The sequence below is a fragment of the Lygodium microphyllum genome, chromosome 6 (assembly GCF_053477565.2).
Source record: "Lygodium microphyllum isolate KBCC chromosome 6, Lygodium_microphyllum_v1.1.10, whole genome shotgun sequence".
In the NCBI taxonomy this organism is placed as follows: domain Eukaryota; kingdom Viridiplantae; phylum Streptophyta; class Polypodiopsida; order Schizaeales; family Lygodiaceae; genus Lygodium; species Lygodium microphyllum.
This window is the reverse complement of record NC_141140.1, coordinates 162,891,503-162,913,453: the sequence shown is the minus strand read 5'-3', so window position 1 is coordinate 162,913,453 and position 21,951 is coordinate 162,891,503. Positions and strand designations below refer to the sequence as shown.

The 21,951-nt window shown below is 45.2% G+C and overlaps 1 protein-coding gene and 1 pseudogene across 2 annotated transcripts in view; both read left to right on the top strand.

Moving 5' to 3' along the window:
- The window catches only part of LOC148035359 (poly(ADP-ribose) glycohydrolase 1-like), a 121,220-nt gene that overhangs the window by 18,083 nt on the left and 81,186 nt on the right, over positions 1–21,951 (top strand). The gene's annotated exons all lie outside the window — the stretch shown is intronic.
- Positions 8,838–11,640, top strand: LOC148035363 (uncharacterized; annotated as a pseudogene).

Below are 21,951 nucleotides of genomic sequence, written 5' to 3'. Positions count from 1 at the left end.
ATAGCTTGGGTCGTGTCTCGTGTGCCAATTGTATCCTAGATGGGCGTTTCATTGTATCATAGCGTCAGCTTGCTATTTGGTGTGAGATTCGATGATATGCACTAGACCATTTTCGCTCATGAAACTATGATGGTTCACCTCATAGATATGCTTTTATCTCATTTAGGGTGGTATGGGACATTGCTAGTGAGAGGGGCATATATGGAGGACATGTGCTGCAGATGGCGGGTGTCAAGAAATGAGGTAATGCTTTGATACATTTCTAGAAATGACTTGTGAAAGCAAACCAAAGAGACGGTAGGGTTTGCAGAGAGAAGCATTGAGTGTATATGGCAAACACCAAGAGATAATAGAAACTCAAAAAACACAGAAGATGATGAAGCACTAAATCATGCTAAGTGAACAAAGTTGATATAGGAGAGCCAAACCTCAAAAGATAACTACATTGTCCCATGTGAATTAGGCTGTAGCACTTGAAGGAAATTTGCACAGTGAAGGGAGAAAATGTAGTCCTTTGGCAATAGGATATCAAAGATGTATACTGAAGGGGAAGGACAATTGTTGAGGGAGCGGAAGGCAATCCTTTGATGCCATTAGAGTCAAGGAAGAAGATCACTTCTATGGACATGTACTTTAGAAGATGTGGATCAACACAACGGTTTGCTAGATGAGGAAATCCAGCTCCTTAATGGAGTAGGAATTGCAAAAATGCGGGTGTTTGAGATAGCAGGTACTTGTTAGAGTCGTTGCTGATGCTAGGAAGGTGTCAAATTGTGAAACACAACTTGAGAGATTGAGGCCAAGTGGAGAGGATTGTCGCTAGGGAGAGAGAGGTGATCTAGTAGCAAAAATGTAGGTGCCTATTGACGTCAAATGAAGATGATGGTTGCTAGGTAGACTCTGGAGAAAGAGAATCTTTTGCTGAAAATGCAAGTACAATTTGACGCCAAGTGGTGGAGATGGTCGCTAGGTGGAGGAAGAGAATTTGTAGCCCAAAACGCAGCCTGGAAGTGTAGGAGACAAGGCGCTTGGTGTAGGGAGAGATGAAGACCATGAATTGCAATATCCTCTGGGTGGGGTGTGAGTTGTTGTGCAGAGGAAGAGAGTACAAAACATCGGAAGGAATGAATGTGGGATCAATGAATGGGTGGAGTCAGTGCCGTATATATAGGCATAGATTGTCTAGAGTGTTGCTTATTGACGTCTCTCAGGTGGCACCCCGACTCTCTTGGAAGGCACCCAAAAAGCCTTTTGGGGGTTGTAAATGGAAACAAAATATAGAAATGGAGGAGGGAAACGGTACTGAATGATATAGTTTCTCAACACCCCCTCTTAGGCCAAAAAAGGAGCACAAAAGAGGAGCGAGAAAGAGAGAGAAAAAGATCAAACTTGGAAATTCCAATGTTCCACATATAAGGTAATCTATAGTGAAGAACAGTAGCCATGATGAGCCGATGGGACTCGAAACTCAACCGTGAGAGAGAAGCCACAAGCTTCGTTACTTCATGTTGGAAGGTATATGTAGGGCTAGCCACCAAGCCATAGCTGAAACATCCAAAGCCTTAAACTAGGAGGAACCTGTAGATCTTGGGTACCATTGGGAAGGAAGGGAAAGAGGAATCAATGGGTTAAATGGCATGGAGATGTCAACCACCCCAAGAAAGTAATAGATGTGTGAAGAACTGTAGGATGAGAAGGACCCCCTTTGAAGCCAAAGAAATGGGATCCCCTTTGAAGAAGATAGATGAGTTCCCTTTGAATACCCTATTGAATCCCTGTTTGAGAGAGAGAGGGAATCAAGAAGCTCATGGATCACGGCATCCAAAACATCTAAAACCCAAGGAAATGCCGCCGGTAGTTTTTTTTGAAGAAGGTATTTGGTTTTCCAATGGAACAGAGGCTAGGTAGCTCCTAGAGGTGGCCTCTCGAACCTAGGTAGAGGAGGGAGGGTACTGCACATAATCTCCTTAATGCTTGTGTCGAAGTCAGTGTCCATGGAGCAAGACAAGGGAGGTGAGGGAATAGATAGCTCTAGAGGAGCCAAGGGTGGTCAATAGTCACTGTCTCTTAGTGGAGCTGACTGCGGAGCCAAAGGAGAGAAATGAGTCGAACAACCTTTGTCTCTCGAAGGAGGGGATTGATGAGAAGACGGTATCCAACAATCATGGTCTCTCAGTGGAGTGGATTGTAGAACCACAAACCATGTTTGTGGAAGCCATTGGACCTGAAAATATATATATATTTTTTGGGAGGTGGGGAAACTTCGTAGCACATTGCAGCAATCTCCAGGAGGTCGTGGCGTTGGATGAGATCTTAGAGTCTTCTTTTGCTTGTCAAGATTTATTATGTATCGGATGCATCTCATTGCTTGGAGTATAAAAACGTGAGAGCTGATGCAAAATAATCTCTGTGGCCAAGAAAGGTGAGGTGGCGCAAGGAGTGTCGAGGGAAACACTCATATACTTCGTGGGGTAGGGAGCAAAGATTGATATCGACAATCTTTGGTGGTATGCTCATTTTTGCCATAGGAGGTGCACCCAATGGTTGGTCCTACTATCGGTGTAGAGGCCATAGTACCGATGTAGCAAACTTGTAAAGGGAGGGTGGGAGGGAGAAGAGGAGAGGGGTATCTCTAGATAAGGGGGAAAATCAGAAGCTGATATCGAACTTGCAACTTGTCTTTGCCTTCTTCGATGCAAAGAATCTTTGTGGCTATTTGAGCTCCTTTGCCTCAAATACCATGACAAGAAATGACTATTATGAAAGCAAACTAGAGAAATAATAGGGTTTGCAAGGAGAAACTCAAAGTGTGTACGATAAACACCGAGAGAGAAGAGAAACTCAAAAAACACAAAAGAAGATGATGAAGCATTGAATCATGCTAAGTGAACAAAGCTAATATAGCAAAGTTGAAGCATCAAAAGATGATTGCATTGTCCTATTTGAATTAGGTGGCAACACCTGAAGGAAATTTGCACAATGAAGGGAGCAAAACACAATCCTCCAGCAATAGGATATCAAAGATGTATACTGAAGTGAATAGCAATTGTCGAGGGTGAGGAACGTAGTCCTCTAATGTCGTCGGAGTTGAGGAAGAAGATCACTAGCTACAAATGCATACTTTGAAAGATGAGGAGCAATAGGACGGACTGCTAGATGAGGAAATCCAACCCTTGATGGAGTAGGAAGTGTAAAAACATAGGTGTTTGAGGTAGCAAGTGCTTGTCGAAGCCATTGTTGATGTTAGGGAGTGTGTCAGATTGCGAAACACAGCTTGAGAGGTTGACCCCAGATGGAGAGCACTGTTGCTAGGTGCTTGTTGATGCTAAATGAACATGATGGTCGCTAGGTGAAGGAAGAGAATTTGTAGCCAAAAACGCAAGTACAATTTGACACCAGATGGTGGAGATGGTTGCTAGCTGGAGGAAGAAAGTTTGTAGCCCAAAATGCAGGTTGGAAGATGTAGGGAATAGGGCGCATGATGCAGGGAGAGATGAAGACTACGAGTTGCAATATGCTCGGGGTGGGGTGTGAGTTGTAGTGGAGAGGAAGAGAGTAACAAAACCTTGGAAGGAATGAATGTGGGATCAATGAATGGGTGGAGTCAATGTCGTATATACAAGCATAAACTGTCTAGAGTGTCGCCCATCGAAGTCTCTCGGGTGGCACTCCAACTCTCTCAGAAGGCGCCCACAAAGTCTTTTTGGGGGACTATAAATGGAAACCAAAAATAGACATGGAGGAGGGAAACGGTACTGAATGATATGGTTTCTCAACAGTGGGTACGACAAGGTAAGTCTCTTATTCGGTACTTGTGTTTGGGTTTGGTATTGAGGAGATGTTTGTATGCAAGGGTTTTCGGTGGTATTGGTGATTGGAGTTTGGGGAGCTACATTGCACTATTTCTTGACTCGAACTAAGTTATCTGAGAAGCACACAAGATGAACCAACTTCTTATCTATGTTTTGCTTTCAGATTGTGCACATTCATGAAGCTCTAGTCAGGGGACATGGTCGGAGATTTTTCAAATATTCCCTTGCTATCGAATCACATTTGTGTTTTTTGCTTACTAGGTAAGATGCATCAATTTCCCTTCCCTAAGAATTCTCATGTTCATTCTCCATTTATTTTGCATCTTCTTCATAGTGATGTTTGTGGTCCTATGCGGACCAAATCTATCAGTGGATTCTTATATTTTGTCACTTTTTTTGATGACAAATCCCGATTCACTTGGGTATATGGGCTGAAGTCTAAGTTTGAAGTCTTTTCTTGCTTCAGGACTTTTATTGCCATGGTGGAGATTCAAAGCGGCTTCGTATTCTAATTCTTTGCACTGATAGGGGGGGCGAATATCTTTCCAAACAATTTTCAAAGTATCTTGCATCTTGAGGTATTCATCATCAATGCACTGTCTCTTACTCCCCACAACAAAATGGAGTAGCGGAATGGAAGAATAGGTCACTCATGGAGATGGCAAGATGCATATTGAAAAGTTAGATTTTACCAAATTCTTTTTGGTTCGATGTTATTCTATGTGCCACGTATGTTTTGAATAGGTGTCGCACAAGAGCTTTGTGCACCATCACTCCCTTTGAGGCATGGACTGGCTCCAAGCGTTCTATTTCTCATATGAGGACTTTTGGTTCATTGGCGTATGCTCATGTGCCTTCTCAGAATAGGCACAAGCTGGATGCAAAGGCTGTTCATTGCTTATTTATTGGATATAGTCCACGTATTTTTGATAGGTGTCGCACAAGAGCTTTGTGCACCATCACTCCCTTTGAGGCATGGACTGACTCCAAGTGTTCTATTTCTCATATGAGGACTTTTGGTTCATTGGCGTATGCTCATGTGCCTTCTCAGAATAGGCACAAGCTGGATGCAAAGGCTGTTCATTGCTTATTTATTGGATATAGTGTTGAAAGCAAAGGGTACCGGCTTTATCAACCCTCCACATGCAAGATTATTGTCAGCCTAGATGTTATCTTTGCTAAAAATGCTTCTCACCCCTTCCTAGATTGTCGAAAACAACCTATTATTGATGCTTTAAACATCTTTGACAGCCTACTACCACTTTTCTCTAATGGTTCCATGGTTGATCCTTCTACTCAGCCTTCCTTTCCACCACTTATAGACACATTATTGCAGCCTATTCAGCTTGTTTGATAGCCATGATATCTTGTCCTGTGAGCAGCCCACTATTCATGATTAGTTGGGGGTTGGCTATCCAATCCTTAGAAGCCTTAGAATGGTTTCAATATCTATCACTAAGATTTAAATTTCTAGTTGGTTTTTTTCTTCTTGCAAAGCGTTCGACCTTTTGATTTAGGAGCGTTCTATAGTGTTCTTTCCTTAGGGTAATACTAAGATAAGTCTATTGGTAGTGTATCGATCTTTAACCCATAGTAACCTATGGTTAATAGTTTGAATTAAATATTTAAGAAACCAAAGGACACATGGGCTTCTTGGGTGGCTTGAGGGTCTGTTGAAGCTCTATTGGTGGTCGAGGATGGGGTAGTGACATTCTACTGTCTACTTGGAGCTAAGAACTCTAAAGCTTAGATGGGCTTGATATCTTAATTCATACTTCCTTTGCTCTCCTTGGACTCCATGTGGATAGGTAGGCTATATGGGGGGAGTAAGGCTTGATCTAAGTTTCGAGAAGATGGTGGTTGATAGTAGGGTTGGCTGGTAGAGGTAGGGATGCGAAAGGATGGTGATGACCAAAAAGGTGATGAGACCCAACAAAAAGGTGAGAGGGTGAGATGAGGGGGCTAGTAGTAAGGCCAAAGCCAAGATGATGGTGATTGTAAGAGGGTGATCGGAGGCTGAAGTGGTGATGTTGGCTGAGAGGATGGTGATGGATAGGGTGGTGGAGATGGCGAAGATGGTTGTGGCCAAGAGCATGGCCAAGATGATGGTGATGGTTGAGATTCAAAAGTTCGCCCACCTCCTTTGTGACAATGATGGAGGTGGAGGTGGCATAGTGACCTATCCTCTCTCTCCCATTTATACGGTGCGAGTTCCCTCCCTCCTGTTAGAGATTGACATTCCCTGGACAGGCAGGTGCAATAGGTTTAGTAGGTAGTCCATGTGGTAGCTGATGTCAGCAGGCGATAGGCTGGAGACACGTGTCAGGTTGGGCAGTGGGGGATTGTGTAGTTGGACAATTTTTTGTCCAGTCGGCTGCATTTAATGCAGGTGATTATATTTTTTGGTGTATTTTTTGTGGCCTATTTATTGGCCCCAGTTTTCACATTCTTACATAGTTGTGCCCTCAGTTTTTAGGCTGCAGATTGTGGAGACTGCCCTCGGGGTCCTTGGAGAGTGAGCTCTTTGAGGTGCAGACATACATAGACATTCTCTCTATACTCGCATATATATGTGCATCCTTATATAGCATTTTTCACTGTAGATTTTTTGTGTTTCACACACACACACACACACACACACACACACTCTCTCTCTCTCTCTCTCTCTCTCTCTTTCTCTCTCTCTCTTCCCTCTCTCTGTTCACTCTTTGTTTTGGTTATATGCTTCTACACTGCTTCACTTTGACATGGTATTAGAGCATTGAAGGACTAACCAAGGGTGGAGCTACTTGAAGAGGAGATTTCAGTGTGACACAAGGTTGTGTTTTCAGCATTCATGGGTGAGTAGGAGGGCTGTGTATCAGAACAAGGCTGAGGCGAGCGTGGGCGTGCGAGAAAGGAGAAGATTTGTTGAATCTGCTGCCGGTTTTTACTGTTAGAGAAGGAAGAAGGTTGTTTTTGGGCCTTCAAGTGCAGATTTTACCTTTTCATCGCCTCCGATAGGTGAAGAAGGAATGAGATGAGCGGCTAAGAGCCCTAGTAGGCTGCATTTACACAGTCGGAGGGGTTTTCTTTTTGCTTTTTTTGCAAGCATTGTAGGTGAAGATGTCTTTTGAGGCTGAGACAAAGTTTTAGGTGATCATGGACCGGAAGGCCTGTCTTACTGGCTCTTCCATCAGATCAAAAGCTCGATGGCGAAAACTACCACTTTTGGTTGGTTATGATGCTTGCCATTTTGGAGTCCTATGATTTGGCGGAGCTTGTTACGGAGGCTATTCATTGTCCATACGTCTGAGGTGCTTTATGTGCTGGCCTTGGGATACCATTTACTTTCGTTGCACAAGCTTTGTGCTCTTGGTCTTTTGGTTGAATTTGATGTGGATTCCTTTTGGATTCTTGATCATGGATTGAGGTAGGTTCTTTCTTCAGGATATGAGGAGAAAGGAGTCTATAAGTTGTAGTCTTCTTTTGCCTTGACTTCTTTTTTTCTTATCTCACAAACCTAGTTCGAGCTTTGGCATGCTCCATTTGGCCACTTCAACTATGATTACCTTCGAAAGGCATCAAAGGGACAACTTGTTCGAGGTTTGCCAGATATTGTGGTGAGATAGCAGCCCTGTGTATCTTGCATTTGTGGGAAGCAAACTTGTGATGTTGTTCCTAGCAAGGCTTCGAGGCGGTCTTCAATGTATTTCATGCTAATTGTGGATGATTACAGCAGGATGACATGGGCTTATTTCTTGAAGCTGAAGTCGGAGGCTTTCTAGAACTTTAAGGATTGGTTGCTCTTTGAGGAGAACTGACCGGGCCGGAAATTGAAGACCTTACTATTGAATAAGGGTGGAGAATTTGTTTCTAATGAGCTTGCTCGTTTTTGTGTAGATTGTGGTGTTCACCAGGAGTTTGCAAATACACAAACACCCCAAAGGAGAATGGCATATTGGAGGGGAAGAATTGCAGTGTGATCGAGATGGCCCGTACCATGATGGAGCATCCTTAGACACCTCAGTGTCAATGGGCTAAGGTTGTGGCTATTCCAATTCACATTCTTAATTGTTCTCCTACTTCTGTTCTTGTCGGTATGATCCCTTATAAGGAATACTTTGGATCTAAGCTAGATGTTTCTTATTTCAGGGTTTTTGGGTGTGATGCCTATATTCACATCTCGAAAACACAGGGTGACAAGTTTGAAATGGCTTCCAAAAGACAGGTGTTTGTGGGTTATAGTTCGCAGTCTCAAGGCTACTGATTGTACGATCCCATTAAGCGGGATGTCCATACAAGCCGTGATGTTTTGTTCCTGGAAGTTCCAACCTCAGAGGGGGGTGAGGAACACTGTGTTCTTGGAGATTCAGTGATAGCTGGGCGCCAATGGCTATTTGTCTGGAGCCAGTGCCTCTTGAGGACTCCTCTTCGGATTAGGAGCTTAGTTCTCAGCCACTGGACTCACCGATTGCGCCCTAGCTATTGGTGGACCTTTTAGAAACCTCTACAAATGGCGAGCGACGAGGCGAGATCTAGCCTCCTCATCGTTGGGCTCGTGACACCCTTCGTGATGTAGGGATTGAGGGGGTCCTTGAGAAGTGGCAATTGTAGGCATAGTTACATGAAACGCCGTTTCTGGGGTTTTAGAAACGCTACAATGTTTCTAGAAACGAAAACGCCCAAGAAACGGAGTTTCTGTAGACTGCGATTTGGGGCAAAACTTTGGCCTGAACGTGAGCGCTCCCAGACTCCCACATTCTAGTCGACTTTTCACCTGCCTATGTTTCTTCACTCCACTCTGTCGGGCCTGCTCCTTTGTCGACTGAGGACTCCAGAGTCACGCACATGCGCGCGCGCACGTGCGCGCACACACACACACACACACACACACACACATTCTCTCTCTCTCTCTCATCTTGAATCTTCTATCTCAAATTTTTGTGTGGTTGTAGGTTGTAGCCTGTGAATCGTGATTTTAATTTGTGAAGCTGTGACCATCTCACGCTGCAGCCTGGGCCTTGCACTCATCACAGTGAAGGATACTGCATGGGATCATGTGACGATTCTCACCGAGTAGAGAGGTGGTGGTGGCTCCAAGCGATGGAGATGTAATTATTGTGGCATTGAAAGAGGAGGGGCAGCCACAAGGATCAAAGATCATCTTGCACATGTGGCAAATAAAGACATAGGCTCGTGCCCAAATGTACCCGCAGACATGAAGGCTTCTCTTCAAGCGTGGAAGCTCAGTCGGTTAGGCAATCAAAGTGCATCAATTATAGGGGAGAGGGGAGTAGATGATGTAGCTTCTGCAGTAACAGGGCCATCAAAGAGGAGTAGAGCTACATTGGAGTCAGATGCAGCTTCAGTGGGAGGGGCTGGGGCGCACAGGACTCCATTGGCAGGGTCCACTAGTAGTGGAAGTGGAGTTGGTAGAGGTATAGTGACAGGGCCGGCGAAAGGGTCACTTCAGAAGGCAAGCATTCAGGCAAGCTTGCAAAAGCAAGCTATTCAAGAGGCCACTAGGGAGCTCACTCGTTGCTTTATACAATGTGCTATACCTTTTTATGTATTTCGAACGCTACGATGGAGATCAGCCATGAGGGCCATTAGCCGTATTGGATGCGAGGGGGAAGGTCCATCCTATGATGGTATGCGCATACGAGAACTGAAAAATGAGAAGATGCATATACAGGCTCAATTAGAACCATTGAAGGCCACTTGGGTAAAGTATGGATTTATTGTGTTATGTGATGGGTGGACAGATGTACGTAAACGCAATGTTTATAACATTCTAGTGTCCTCATGCAAGGGGACAATGTCCTTGAGAGCCATTGATGCTTCAGCTCCTGGTACAATGATCACAGGCTCGTACATCTATGGGCATATACGCACAACCATTGAGGAGATAGGGCCAGAAAATGTGGTGCAGGTGATTACGGATAATGGTTCCAATTGTGTTTCCATGGGGCAAATGCTTGAGGCTGCCTATCCCAAGATTAGATGGACTCCGTGTGAATCACACTCTCTTGATTTATTGATGGAGGACTTGCAAAAATTGAATTGGGTAGACACTATTCTTACTACTGCATAGTCCATGGTGAACTTTGTCACCAAGAGGCCTAAAGTGTTGAGCATCTATCGTGCACACAGTGACCTTGAGTTGCTGAAGCATCTAGCACACGCTTTGCGTATATGTTTATAGTTGTTGAGCGGATTGTGTGAGTGTGCCAGGGCTTGATGCGCACAGTTGTGTCCAGAGAGTGGTCAGCCATGCCTGAGTATCAAGATACACACTATAGGGCTTTTGCACGATAGGCTATGGATGAGACATGGTTCTTGGAGGCTGAAGCTTTTGTGAAGTCCATCAAGCCTATCTACTCCGTTTTACGCATCACTGACATGAAGGGGAGTACCATGGGATTGTTGTATGAGTACATGGATAAGATCAGAGAGGCTTTTGAGAGCAATGCCTATCTTTCTCGCTCAAAGTAAGTTCCTTTTAAAGTTTTAACTTTTTCCTTTGTGGTATTAACTTATTTTTAGAGTCTAGAAGACACTAATTGTGTGCGTATTTATGATTGTAATTTGTTATAAACTTATACATGTGTCAATGTAGGATTGAGGAGCTTCAATGTGTGTGGAGCAGGCGATGGGATTGGTTTCATAGACCAATCCATGCTGTTGCACACGTATTGCATCCTCTATGGCGTGATGAGATGCAATACGAGAATGAGGAGCTAGAGCATGGCATTGAAGAGTACTTCTCAAAGTGGGCAGGAGGAGATGTGCAGATGCTGAGAAGGCTAGAGGATGATCTTCTCCTCTTTCGAAATAGGAGTCTCTCTTTTGGTCACTCTACAGCAGAGCTTCGAGAGACACAGTTGCAGCCTGTGTCTTGGTGGGAGAAATATGGGACATCCGCACCTACCTTGGTAAGTAGGCTAACCCATAAACTATAGTCTAGACTCAACTTTCAAGCTTCAGGACAAACATGAATCATGATACAAGAATCAATTATAATATTTTTTTCTTGTTTTTGTCATGTGATTGGCAGAAACGTCTTGCCATTCGAGTTCTTTCACAAGACTGCAGCTCAGATCCTTGTGAAAAAAACTGGAGCACTTGGGCCCTCTTCCACACAACGAAGAGGAACTGTTTGACTACAGCACAGCTTGAGAGACTTGTGTGTAATCTTCGCCTCCTCGAGCACACATCTTCATCTCCTGAGCCTTGCCAGGTGAATGTTGACAAGATTGACATTGAGAAAATGGACATTCCAGACATTCCCAAAGAGGAGCTAGACATTTATACCATGCTATATGAGGAGATGTCAGCTCCAACGCACCACACACGAGCTTCATCACGGAGGTCAAGGTCGACAAGCAGGGGTGCCAGGACTTTAGTATATGTATCCTTGCCCTCATTTAGTAGTGTCAATGACCACTTTGAGTCAGATATTGCTTTTGTCAGTGCATCTGGCAGTGCTAGTGGTAGTGCTGCAGATGCCGAGGAGGGTGATCACTGATGAAACTTGAGTCTTGACTCTTTAGAGTTCAGACAGATTTTCTCTTGTGTGACTGTGTCTTATCATTTATGTTTATGGTCATTGACTGAGGACTCAGTGGACCATGGTGTTTTATGGATCATTAGTTATCAATTTATCTTTTATACTCTTGTATCTTTTTTTCATGATTCATGAATATGATCCAACCTCCAGGTGTTTTTGTGATTCATGTATATCTATTATCATGTTACATGTAAATTGTAATGATCTAATCTTTAAAGTGTGATCTATGAATATCTTTAGAGTGTGCTTGGCACTTGCCAATTCAAAATTTAAGTATACTGTATGAATCCTGATGTATCTTTCGATTTTGGAAATTGGTGCAGGCTATAGGTAACAGGTTATAGAAGTTAGGATTTAGGACTTCCGACCTAGTATGATAGTATCAAATTTCAATGTCAATAATCAATTGTATGTTAATCATGTATGTCAAGTATTTCTCAATCAAGTGACAAGTGTGGCTTATTGTCATCTACTATCTATATTATATATTAAATCGGGGTTACATATTTCCTTGTATTCCCGTTTCCCCGTTTCTTCCTGGAGACGAAATTCTGTTTCTACCGTTTCCCCACCGTTTCCGTTTCGCCGTTTACGAAACTCCAAGTAACTATGGTTGTAGGATGGCCCGTGGCATTCTCAAAGGAACCAAACAGGCCGCATTGAGCTTGTGTACACTAATTACTATTTGATGACTCGTGTCATGTAGGATCGAGAGCCCACCTTCGTGAAGGAGGCTTTACAGCATGATCATTGGCGGAAAGTGATGGAGTAGGAGTTGGAGTTGATTGAGAAGAATGGCTCTTGGTATCTTGTGCCGAAGCCTCCTCATAAGAAGATCATTGGAGTCAAATGGGTCTTCAAGACCAAGTATTGCAGTGATGGCACATTGGACAAGTAAAAGGCTTGCCTTGTTGCTAATGGTTTTGTACAATGCCCAGGCATTGATTTCCATGATACCTTTGCTCCTATAGCTTGGATGGCTACTATTCACGCAGTTCTTGCCTTGGCTAGCCATAGGAGATGGTTGGTTTATCAGCTGGATGTGAAGTTTGGCTTCTTGAATGAGGAGTTGAAGGAGGAGATCTATGTTAAATAGCCTCCCAGCTTCGGTTTTTCTGATGGTAAGGTGTACAGATTGCGGAAGGCTCTCTATGGCCTTAAGCATGCTCCCCGTGCTTGAAATTAGAATATTGACTCATTTCTCCAAGAGAAATTAGGGTATCAACATTCCAAGGTTGACCCCCGACTTTATGTTCAGACCTCAGGTGGAGGTCGTGTGTTGTTTGTCCTTTATGTGGATGACTTGATTGTGACAAGCGACCATACTCAGATGGTCAAGTAGACGAAGGCAACACTTCATGAGAAGTTTGAGATGACAGTTATGGGTCTTTTTCATTTCTTCCTAGGTCATGAGATCTATTAGACTCCGAGGGGGATCTTTGTTTTCCAGCAATAGTATGTACAAGAGTTTTTGACTACGTGTGAGATGGAGGGATGCAAGTCTCTTACGAATCCTATGGACCCAAATTGAAAGGCTACAGCTCATTTTGATTCTCCTTTGGCAGATGCTACCCGTTATAGGCAGTTGGTTGGCTCTTTGATTTGGCTACTCAATACTCGAGTTGACTTACATTATGCTGTAGGTGTGCTGGCCGGGTTCATGAGTGAACCCAAGATGGTGCATTGGCAAGCTACTCAACGGATTTTGCGGTTTCTACAGGGGATTCTTGATTTTGGGATCTATTATCCTGCAAGTATAGGTGCTACAGACTTGGTCCTTACAGGACAGAGTGATTCAAATTGGGCTAGCAATGTGGATCATCGGAGGTCCATGACATGTTATTGCTTTACCTTAAGTGGTGGTGCTATTTCTGTTGGGAATAAAGGGCCATCGTGCCTTTTATATGTGCACGGGTGTGAACACACCCTTAGCACATTGTACTTTCATACATATATCTATCTAAAACCTAAAGTGGTACTCTTGTCATTGTATCGAAAAAACGTGTTCACTCACTACTCTGCTCACTCACACTCTCTCTGTCTCTCTCATTGCGCGTAAGGTCTGTCTGCCTCGATCTCCGTGCCTAACCTTTCCCTACAAACTGGTATCAGAGCTGAAATGGCCAAGATACCATATGCTTCAGCTGTTGGCAGTTTGATGTATGCTATGGTTGCTACACGTCTTGCCATTGCTTTTGCAGTGGGAGTGGTTAGCAGATACATGGCAACCCCTGGCAAGAAGCATTGGGATGCAATGAAAGGTATTATCATATACCTCAAAGGCACAAAGGAGTTGTGCATCTGCTTTGGAAAGCAGAAGGTATCTGTTGTTGGCTTTACGGATGCAGACTATGCTGGTCATGCGGATTGCAGGAAGTCCACTTCTGGGTATGTGTTTACTTTCACAGGAGGAGCAGTCTCTTGGATCTGTTGCATTGTCTACTACAGAGGCAGAGTATGTAGCTGCCACTGAGGCATGCAAGGAGACTTTATGGCTTTCACGTCTGGAGGGAAAGCTTGGTATCACTGAGTTACCCGTTATCCATTGTGATAGTCCGAGTGCTATCATGCTAGCACAGAATCCTGTCTTTCATGCAAACCATGGCTGGCAGCAATGACAGCAGTAATTTGATGCATATAAAGAAGCTTGAAGGCGCACATAATTTTGCAGTGTGGCAAAAACAGTGCTACAATATCCTGTTACAAAAGAAGTAGGCAAAGCCAATCAAAACTAAAGGGGCAAAGCTTGCAGACATGGATCAGGATGATTGTGATGAGTTGAATGAGCTTGCACGCTCAACCATAGAGCTATCAATTTTTGATGCCTTGCTCTTCAACATTGAAGGTTTGGATTGTGCATATGCTATATGGACTAGATTGGAAGAACTATATGCACAAAAGAGTGCTGCAAGTAAAGTGTATTGGCTGAAAAAGCTTATGGATTTGCGTATGAAAGAAGGTACAACAAGGTCTACTCACTTGAGTGAGTTTAACTTCATTTTCAGCCAGTTGGTTGCCTTGAAGTTTATGATCGATGAGGAATTTAAGGCTACTTTCTTGCTTTGCACTCTACCAGAGAGTTGGGATACATTCAGGACTGCTATGAGCAATTCTAATGTGATCCTTTTGTATGCTGATGTAGAGAGTGCTCTACTTATGGAAGAGATGAATCTGCAGAACAATGCATCTAGTAAGTCTTCCAGTGCTTTACATACTAGAAGCAAATCACAGCAAAAGGGCAAATATGATGGCAAGAGACATAGTAAATCACGTGGCAAAGATGTTGAATGCCATCATTGTGGCAAGAAGGGTCACTTTAAACGTGACTGCTACAAATGGAAGAAAGAGAAAGGAAAAGGCAAGAAGATAGATGACTGCAAGGAAGAGAAGAAGGACAGTCAGCCTAAGAAGAGCAGTGTAAAAATTGAAGAGGTAAATGTAGTCACTCATAACAGTGATAGTGGGAGTGATGTACTCTTTTTCTCTTCACATTTTGGTGCACATGCTCTACTTGCAGATACAGATGATGACATGCATACTTGGATTCTTGATTCAAGTGCTTCCTTTCATGTCACCCCTCATCGTGAGTGGTTTTCCGCCTATACAGGGGGTCGACATGGCGTTGTCCATCTTGGGGACAACTATGCATGTGAGATTGCAGGTATTGGTAGTGTGCAGTTACAGTTTCAGCATGGCTTTGCCTTTACACTTTAGCATGTACGGCATGTACCTCAGCTCAAGAAGAGCTTGATTAGCACAGGGCAGCTAGATGATGATGGTTTTCATACCACCTTTGGTGATGGAAAATGGAAGATTTGTAAGGGATCTAGGGTTATTGCTAGAGGTTGCAAAAGTGATACGTTGTATCCACTTTGTGTATCTACTGTGCATGACCATGCTGTTGCTGTGACCGAGTAGCCAAGTGTTTCTTTGTGGCATGGCCGGTTGGGACACATGAATCAAACAGGAATGAAAATGCTTTCTCGTTTGGGCTACTTGCCTTGTCTTCGTTATGTTGATTTTGAGCACTATGATCATTGTATTTATGGCAAACATGCACAGACTTCTTACAAAAAGTTTCTTTCTTTGAAATCTTCTCCTCTAGAGTTAGTACATTCGGATGTATGTCAAATGCCAAGATTATCTTTTGGGGGAAAGAAATATTTTGTTACCTTTGTCGATGATGCTACACGGAAAGTATGGGTTTACCCTATTCGTAGCAAGGATGAGGTGCTTGACAAGTTTAAAAAATTATTGGCATTGGCTGAAAATCAGACAAGACACTTAAGTGTCTTCGCTCTGACAATGGTGGGGAATATGTGTCCAAAGCCTTTCAGGCATTTTGTGAGAGCAAAGGGATAAAGAGGGAGCTCTCTGCCCCTCATAATCCACCCCAAAATGGAGTTGCAGAGCGTATGAATCGGACCATACAGGATAAGATCCGTACGATGCTGTCTCATGCTGCATTACCCCATGGTTTTTGGGCAGAGCCTGTTATGACAGCCGTTCACTTGATTAATCGGTCACCCAACAAAGTATTTGGGGGGGGAGGGGGGAGAGTTCCCCAAGAAGCGTGGTCGGGCAAGCCACCTTCATATGCTTATCTGAAAGTGTTTGGCTGCGAGGCTTTTGTGCACATTCGTAAAGAAAAACGCAGCAAACTTGAGCCAAAGTCCTGTAAATGCATTTTCCTAGGATATGGTGACGAGGGTGAAATGGGGTATAAATTGTGGGATCTCGAGAAAAGGAAAATAGTATGCAGCAATGATGTTATCTTCGGGGAAGATCGCATGCACAAACAGCCCGAAAAGACTGAGGAGGTCCGTAGGGTTGTATTCCGGGAAGAAATACCTTTTGGAGAGTAAAATGTGCCCACTGTACAGCAGCAAATACCTGCTGTAAATGAACCTGTAAATGCAGGAAATGATCAGCCAGCTATTGCCCATGAAAATGAGCCATTACATGTGTAGGAATAGCCAGGATAGCAAGCTGTTAATGCTGATTTGCAGGCTGAAATGCCAGGACAGCATGCTGAAAATGGAAATTTGCAGGAACAGCCAGCGAACAATGACCATTGGGTTAGGAAATCGTCTAGGGCTACTAGACAACGTGATAGATTTGTTCCTGGTGCAATTAATGTGGCTGAGTATGTCATGTTGACGGACTGTGGTGAACCGACTTGCTTCAAGGAAGCAATGGACAGATAGGACAACAAGAAATGGTATAAATCCATGCTGTCAGAGATGGAATCTCTTGGAAAAAGTGGCACTTGGGACTTGGTGCAGTTGCCTAAAGGGCAGAAAACCCTTCCATGCAAATGGGTTTACAAGATGAAGGTCACTTCTGGTTCCTCACCCATGTACAAAGCAAGATTGGTTGCAAAGGGATACAAGCAGGAGCATGGAATTGACTTTGATGAGATTTTCTCTCCTGTAGTCAAGATGACTACATTGAGAACCATTTTGGGTTTGGTTGCAGTTGAGGATATGGAGCTCATACAGATATATGTAAAGATTGCGTTTTTACATGGTGATCTGGATGAAGACATATATATGCAGTAACCTGAAGGGTTCGTTGAACAAGGGAAAGAAAAAATGGTATGTAAACTCAAAAGGAGTTTGTATGGGCTGAAACAAGCACCAAGAGAATGGTATCATAAGTTTGATACATTCATGCAATCCCAAGGCTTTCATAGTAGTCAAGTGGATCACTGCTTGTACACCAAGAAGGCAACAGATGGCAGCCTGATTATCTTGGTTTTGTATGTAGATTACATGCTAATTGCTGGCAGGGATACTCATGCCTTGGATTCACTGAAGCAAAGTCTTCATAGCAGCTTTGATATGAAGGATCTGGGTGATGCAAATCACAACCTTGGCATGCGAATACTCAGAGATAGATCTAAAGGCTTACTCTATCTATCTTAGCAGGAGTATATCTCCAAAGTTTTGCAACGTTTCAATATGGAGGGGGGGAAAACAATTGGGGTTCCATTGCCTCCATATGTGAAACTCAGTGTAGAGGACAGCCCTACGTCTGATGATGAGAAGGCAGCACTGGAGGAGGAGAAAAAGAGAAAGCTTAGAGCGCTCCACATCCGGGTGGTCGGATGGAAGGAAGGGGATAGCCTCCTGGCAGATGCCCAACAGATATGTGGAAAGCTGGGAGTAGAGGACCCTCAAATAGTGGAGAATGCATGGCGTGTAGGGAAAGACCTCACCAAGGGAAGGCCTCTTATCCTCAAATTTGCCAACTTAGAATCTAGACGAGCCTTCCTCTCTAAAAGGACAGCTCTAAAAGGGGAAAAAGTCTACCTGCAGGATGACCTCACACCCGCACAGGCGGCACACCGTAAAGAATGCATGCCACAGATCCTGGAGGCTCGCAAAGCGGAAAAATGGGCAGTATACAGAGATGGTCGGGTCATCATCACAGATAAGCGCCAATGACGGGGCGCGGCCTATGAGACCCACCTGAGTTTTGCAGTGTGGAACTGCAACGGAGCTATGAAGACAGATGCAGGATTATTCCAGGAGACCTTCACCGGCAAGGACATCGTCCTCTACACAGAAACCCACCAAAGCCCAGGCACCTACTTACCAGAAGTGAGGGGATATAGATGGGAGACGGCATGCCGCCCTAGAGCCCGAACAAAAGGAGGGACCCGAGGGTCCGGAGGGGTGGCTGTGTTGTACAGGGAGGAGCTACAACCCATGGTGCAGGTCATGCGGAAAGATGAGGAAGCCCGGTTCATGTGGATCCGGATACACACAGATCGCCCCCGAGACATATACATGGCGGTGTGCTATTTCCCACCAGCACACTCCCCATACGCACCACAGAAGGGCGAGTCACCATACCTACCACCGTACGAAGATATCATGCACTACTCCAGCTTGGGGGATGTCATGTTGGTTGGAGACTTCAACGCACGCACAGCACAAAGGCAGACCCCCTTCTTTGAGAGCGAAGACCACATGTACAAAGAGATTGCACCGGAGGAGATTGGACTCAACCGAGCGTCACAGGACACAGTTGACTGCACCGAATATGGCGAACACCTACTGGCGTTAGGGGGGGCACACGGACTAGCCATCCTCAACGGCCTCGACAGATGGCCCGGGTTGGATGCCCTCACATGCTTCCCACACAAGCACGCGGCCAACTGCATCGGACGGGGGCACATGGAGCATCCACACAGAAACTAGGAGCAAGCACAGTGGACTATATCCTCGGCCCTCTATCACTTATCCCCGACGTCCAGTCCTTTAAAATATCACCTCGCCCACTCGCGGTGGCTGCCGACCATGCATACCTACAATTTGACGTAACCTGTAGGTATGACCTAACCCCCCCAGTAAGCAACCCCCCAAGATTTCCCAGGTACCACTTTACCAGGCTAACTGCGAGCGCATACTCCGACCATCTCTAATGGAGCCTGCAAGAAATGAACCCCCACGCACCCCTAGAGGAGGTCACAGCACAGTTGGCGGGCACACTACACACCTCAGCTGCCGAATACTTCCCCCACACATCCCCCTCCCCCCACCCCATCCCTCCGAACAAGAATGTCCCACAGAATAGCTGGTACGACGCAGAGTGCAGTGAAACCCGACTCCGTCTTCAACAGGACGAAGCACGGGGAGTACACATGTATAAACAGGCACGCTTGATCTTTCGTCGCCTAGTGCGACGGAAGAAACGAGCCTACCTCTCCAAAGTGGAACACGAATTCTACCAGCTATTCTTAGGACAGGACAACAAAGAGGCATGGAAGGTGTTTCAGGAACCCCGAGCCGAGATGCCCATCACCTCCCCGGACACTTGGCACGCATATGCAACCTCACTATACCAAGTACCCAAGCAGCCCCAGCTACCCCGGCCCCCAGGGAGCAGACCCGGATCATCCACATTCTTCAGCACGGGGCGGGTTCGGGACGCCATTGACAGACTCCAAAACGGCCGTGCCCAAGACCACGAAGGCTTAGTAGCAGAGCATTTGACCCATGCTAGAGACATACTAGCACCTCTCCTAGTACACATGTTCAACAGAGTGTTAGCAGAGTATTTGTCAGCTCATGTGTGAGTTTGAGCTTGATCTGGGTTGGGCATTTTTATTAGGTATTTTAGGTATTTTTCTGGTGTGGCATTTTATGCCAGTGGAGCATTTTATGCACCAGTCGGCCAGCATTAATGCTGTCTGACCAGCATTATTGCTCCCCACTTTTTCAGCCTATTTATACTCAGTGGCTCCTCCTCAGTCAGTCACTTCATTTCACCATCTGCAGACTCTGTAGAGAGAGGAGCCAGTGCCAGTGCCCACGCAGCCAGTGACTCACTGTTGTATGCGACTGTCTCGTGTTCAGATATATGGATTCCATTTCCCGTGCATACATCTGAGTTCTCATCTGTATCGTGTTCTTTTCTTTTCTCTTTTTGTCTTGTGTTTCAGCAGTTTATTTCAGCACATGTTTATTCTTCCACCGCTGCTCCACTTCTGACATGGTATCAGTTTTCAGGATTTGTGTTTCTGCTGTGTTTTCTTGCTGATTTCAGGACTGTTTTGTACCCCTGCTGATCAGACGACTGCTGTCGCAGCCAGGCGACCTGTTTTGGGGCTGTTTTCAGCCTGCATTTTTTGCAGTCTTGCCATCGCCTGCTGCCTACGCATCCTCTGCTGCCTGCGTTTTTCATCTGCAGTTGCTGGCTACAGTTTTCTCCCTGTTTTTCTGCAGTTTACCGCCTGCGTTTTGCTGCTTTAGCGTCTCTCGTGGCTGGGTGACTGTTACTTCAGGCCGTTTTTGCTGTTTTTGGCAGTTTTTGACTGATTTTTTGACTTTCTGCAGCAGATTTTGTCTTCTATCGATCAGATTTTGGGTTATATTGCATGTGAACTCTCATTTTCTGCAGTCTGTGCTTGTGTTTTGGCTGTGTTTCCTCTCTAAATTCCATCTCTTCTCTACTTCTCTTCTTATCCTCTCCATATGGCTCCTCCGTGCACTTCCACTGATGATAAGTTACATGGACCTGATTATCTCACATGGAGTGCTGTCATGAAAGCTTGGTTTGTGCAGAAGTGGTTATGGTACATCGTCTGTGGAGCTATTGCTCGACCTCTCCATCCTTTTCCTCTTCCTGAAGACTTTGATGAGGACAACCATGAGGAAGCAGTGCTCACATGGGACTCGGACGATGCCCGTGCTTACTCGGCATTGCTTCGGTGTATTTCTAAAGCGGTCTTACCAGCGGTTACCTCCTGTAGGACATCTCCTGAAGTATGGCAGAAGTTGCAGCAGATGTACGAGGCACCTTCCACCATGCGGGCCGTCACACTTTATGGCCAGCTCCAGCAGATGAAGTTTGAGCCGAAAGATACTATTCAGTCTTTTCTTCTTCATGTTACGCAGGTACAGGACCAGCTTCGGCACATGCAATCTGCTCTTCCCGAGGTGCATCTTGTCGGGACGGTCCTCTACAAGCTCCCCCCGGAGTTTGATGGAGTGGCCAATGCTTTGCGGGCGCAGACATCATCGACTCCTGTCAGTTTTACACATATGACCTCGATGCTTCTTGAGCATGAGGCATCCTTGAGATTACAGGGGCGGCTTCCGGCACATTATGGAGGTGAGGCTTATGTAGCTTCCGAGAGGGGTGACGGGAAGGAGAAGTCGAAGGCCCAGTGTTACCACTGTGGCAAGAAGGGACATTTGCGGAAGGACTGCAAGAAGTTAGCGGCTTCCAGGAAGAAGGAGCAGAAGACGAAGCGGGATGTTGACTCTACTGATGCGTCCTCTCCTTCATCAGACTCCGACTCCGATCCTCCGACCAAGGTGAAGTCCAAGGCGCGGAAGGGATCCTCTTCTTCGGATCGCGGGAAGGGCTTGGTGGCCCCTTCCTCGGCTGCTTTCTAGTGGTGGTGATGAGATCATCCCTCACGACTCTCTTGTGCCAGAGAGGGAGTGTGAGCGGGTGTTCAGATGGGGCAGCCACGCCTCATCTATACTTTTATACAGGTGCACAGGTTCCAGAGAGGGACGTTCTTGACGCATCGACTTCAGTCTGGCGGAATCAAATCCTGGAGCTGGGATTGACATCTAGGTTCACGATGAGCTGGTTATCTGACAGAGAGCAGGAGGCTTTCGTCTGGAGCTCACATGAGGGGACACTTTGGCGGTCTGGCCAAAGGCAGGGACTCCATGGTCACCTATGTTCAGAGGCATTTTTGACAGGCTGGTCTTGTATGCTACTGCGAGACATTGGTGATGGACACAGAGACATGCTATGATCTTCTCTATTTTCAGGTGTTTGGTACGATCGGCATCGACATCAGGTTCTCTCCGAGGCACCTTAGTGGTGGCTTGATCACCCATTGCTTGGGTATCCATGGTTCTACTTGGTGGTTCTATGTTGTATAGTTTCTGATCCCTTTTCATTGTACTATTGTATTGTATCAGATCACCCATGATCTGAGAGAGGGTGTTAGCAGAGTATTTGTTAGCTCATGTGTGAGTCTGAGCTTGATTTGGGTTGGGCATTTTTATTAGGTATTTTAGGTATTTTTCTGGTGTGGCATTTTATGCCAGTGGA